We start from the raw sequence: 4,308 nt of genomic DNA, 5'->3' as shown, positions 1-4,308 counted from the left end.
TTTTCCGTTTGTTTTATTATCTAGAATTTATTTCTTGTTGTTTTTGATACACTACTTGATCAGTTGAAAATTGGTTAGCAAGTTTAGGTGTTATTGTTTTTACGTGTTTAACACATAGATAATTAGCCCTGCTAAGTCTTTCTTGTGGAATACGACTTGGGTCAACTTGTCACTCTACGATTGACCTCGTTCTCTTGCGAGAAATCTAGAGAGTACACTTTAGGTTGAACAATTCACTTGTTCACTATTCAAAGTTAAGCTAGCATAGTAAATCACACGCAAGATCTTATCAACACGTTGACCAAGTACCGCACCCATGGAAAAATTTAATGCATCACACATAATTTCAAATGGCAAGGACCAATCGGGTGCAACTACAACCGGTGCCGTGCTGAATTTCAGCTTCAACAACTCAAAAGCATGCATGCACGAATCATCAAAATTAAAAGACACATCTTGAGCGAGTAAATGACAAAGAGGTTGGCTAATTTTTGAAAATTCCTTAATGAAATGCCGATAAAATCCAGCATGACCTAGGAAACTTCGAATTCCCTTCACATCAATAGGTGGAGGTAATTATTCAATCACCTCAACCTTAGCTCTATCTACCTCTATATCATTTTTCGAGACCACGTGGCCAAGCACAATGCCACTTGTTACCATGAAATTACTCTTCTCCCAACTCAAAGTTAGGCTATTTTCAATGCACCTTTGCAGTACCAAATCAATTTTAGCCAAACAATCAGTAAAGGAGCAACCAAACACAGAGAAATCATCCATGAATATTTCCACAAAATCACCTATCATTTCCATGAAGATTGACATCATGCACCTTTGGAAGTTCCCAGGTGCATTGCACAGTCCAAAGGGCATCATCTTCCATGCAAAAGTCCCAAAAGGGGTGGTGAAAGTCATCTTGTCATGATCCTCAGGGGCAATGGCAATTTGATAATATCCTGACAAACCATCAAGAAAACAATAAAAATCATGCCCAGCAAGACGATCTAACATTTGATCAATAAAAGGGAGAGGAAAATGATCCTTCTTGGTGACGTCATTCAACTTCCTATAGTCGATGCACATGCGCCAACCCGTGACGGGATGAGTCGGCACCAACTCCCTATTGTCATTAAGAACAACCGTGATCCCTCTTTTCTTAGGAACGACATGCACCGGGCTCACCCACTTACTATCGGCGATGGGATAGATGATCCACTCCGCCAATAGCTTAAGGATTTCCTTGTGCACCACCTCCATGAGAACGGGGTTCAATCTCCGTTGGCCATCTCGTTTGGGTCTTGCTCCCGTCTCAAGGTGTATCCTATGCATGCGTGTGGCGGGGCTAATGTCACGAATGTCAGCAAGCCCCCATCCAAACGCCGCCTTGTTTCTTTTCAAAACCTCAACGCCATCTCTTGCCCTGGCGTGAGTTCAGCGAAAATGATCACGGGCTTCTCTTCGTCCTCTTCCAAAAACACATACTTGAGGTTCCTAGGGAGCTCCTTGAGTTCCAACTTCGGCTTCTTATCCTTCATGGTATCTTCGGGCACCACTGGCTAATCAATGGGAAGTTTGCCCCTTCGTTCTTTCTCTCTTTCCTCGGCTTCCTGAGCAAACTCCTCCATGTTCGCCGATCCTGCAAAAACCTCTACCATCTCTTGCTCCTGCATAAAAACCATCTCGCGCGGCAAGGTCATCAATAACATTTATATACGAACATTCATTAGTAAGAGAAGATGATGGCATGGCACGACTATGGTGCACGAAAAAGGACATGGATTCTCCTAACACGGTCATGTTTATGGTTCCATTTTTAACATCAATTAACATGTTAGTAGTGGCCATGAATGGTCTTCCTAGCAATAAGGTATGCTCCTTGCCATTCTCATGCACTTCTCCTATTTCTAGCACAACAAAATCCACAGGCACGATCAAACCACCCACTCTAACAAGAATATCCTCAATAACCCACGAGGATACCTTACTGATCTATCTGCTAGTTGCAAGCACATTTGAGTTGGTTTTAGGTCGCCTAGCTCTAGTTGTTTAAAAATGGAGTATGGCATCAAATTTATCCCAGCCCCCAAATCAAGCACCCCTGAGGCTTCCTTACCATTCCCTAAAGTAATATTGATAACAAAACTACCTGGATCACGTTGCTTTGGCAGCAAGGGCTATTCCATGATGGAATTTGCAACTTCGGACACAAGAATCTTCTCGTTGTCCACGAACCTCCTCTTATTGGAGGCCAACTCTTTAAAGAACTTCACATAGGCCGAAACATTTCTGATCACCTCCAAAAGTGGCAAGTTGACATTCACCTTCGCCAACATGTTGTAGAAGTCGGTGAATTATTGATCTTGCTTTTCATTCCTCAACCGACTAGGGTAAGGGATCGGCAGTCTATAAGGCTGGGTAGCCTTGTGAAGCTTCACCTCGGGCTCTCCTTTCTTCTCTTCTTCTCTCAGTAGGGGCAAATCCTTCACACTCTCCTCCTCACAGGTCGCCTTAGGGCGCTCGTCACTAGGGGCTTCACCTTGTTATCCACCAACTTTCCACTACGAAGGACTGTGACCGCTTGAGCTTGGTGGGGTTGCAATCCTTGGCCATGAAGTTTTCCTGGTTGTTGCTGCTGCTGAATCTGGTTCGAGGTGCCAGAAAGTTGACCAACAGTCATTTCAAGACGCTTGATAGTAGCGGACTGAGACTCCATGTTTTGCTTGGTCATCTCCATGAAAGATTGCATTGTATCCTCCAGGGATGATTTCTGAGGCTGAACCTGCTTTTGAAACTGCTGGGAAGCGGTCTGATATTGCTGCGGCTGCTGAAAGTTCCCTTGTAGCATGGAGACCTGCTAGGGGTACTGTTGCTGACATTGCTGAGGGAAGTATTGCGGCTGAGGTAGGTAAAACTGTTGTTGACTCTGATAGCCCATCTGCTGTGGAGTCCGGCGGAACTGGTTATTTTGATTGAATCCTGACCCTTGGCCAGGAGCTTGGTTCCTCCATCCCGAGTTCTGCTGACTCCTCCATCCCGTACTTGAGCCATGTTTCCCTGGATTGAAAATAGGGCGTTTCTCAAATGGCGGTCTTCCATGGTACCCCTGGGCTGCATAAACCCCGGCCTCTCCTTCCGGTGTGTACTCACCCATCCGGTGGCATTCATTAACTCCATGACCAAACTCGCCGCATATGCCACAACTCTCGACATTAGGCTCATGGGTGCGAGGTGGTTCCACCCTACTGACTCAACCCAAAACACCTAAGGGATTAACTCGCAATCATACGAGGTCGTCCTAGTGTAGTAAGCTAACCTAAGTCGTCTCTCAAGGAAGGCTAAACAGGGCTCTGATCATGCTACGCACAGAAAACTGGAAATAAACCTAAACACTCTAATCAGAAGTTTGGGTCTGACACTCATTCTCCATTTAACTAGTGTGTAATTCAAATAAAACATATAAAGTTAACTAGGCAATAGATAGGAAGCATAATAAGAATGCAAGAAGGCATATAAAGCTAGAGTTCTAAACTAGCAATCTAGAAAGCAATAATTAAATCAACAACCATAGGTAACGATTATCTAGGCGAGATAAAAGAACAAACATCTAACTAAGGGAATACTAAGCTACAATTATCTAGACAAGGGGAATAAACAAGCATTCAAACCTATGGAAAGCATTAGCCATCATTAATCTTAAAAATATGTAAACGAAAGGCAACACAAACTCAACGGAGAATTAAACTAACAAATAAACCAACGATCTAACTATACTAACTAGGCAATAAGATTAACAAAGCATAAATCAATACTAAATAACATTATCAAAACGTGTTCAATTATCTAGGAAAAGAGCAACCAAGAAAGCTTGTAGAATTCGATAAATCAATAGATAAAACTTACAATTGATTAAAGGAAACGACGATCTAGCGTAATTCGAGAGTTTCTAATGTGTTTCTACCTATCAAAACTCTAAGAAAATATAGTAAAAATGGAGTTGGAGGCTGGAGGCGTCGAGAATGGGGGAAGAAACCCCTAAAAAATGGGTTTTAAACCCTAAAAAACGTAACTGCCAGACCGCGCAGACGGCCATGGCCGTACGGAAGGCGGCCGCCGTGGGACGGCGGCCGCCGTGATACGGCGCCGCCGTGTATGCCTTTTGCAGACTGCAATGCGCAGCATTTTTGTTTTGGTCCGTTCTCCCTCGTTTCAAGTCGGATTTTAGATCCGTTTTCGCCTACGAACTCGTATCGAGATGAGCTTCGATTCTTCTTAAGACCATTCAACTAAATTCTGACTTTATTTGTATCC

The sequence above is a fragment of the Salvia miltiorrhiza genome, chromosome 6 (assembly GCF_028751815.1).
Source record: "Salvia miltiorrhiza cultivar Shanhuang (shh) chromosome 6, IMPLAD_Smil_shh, whole genome shotgun sequence".
In the NCBI taxonomy this organism is placed as follows: domain Eukaryota; kingdom Viridiplantae; phylum Streptophyta; class Magnoliopsida; order Lamiales; family Lamiaceae; genus Salvia; species Salvia miltiorrhiza.
This window is presented reverse-complemented; position numbering follows the sequence as displayed.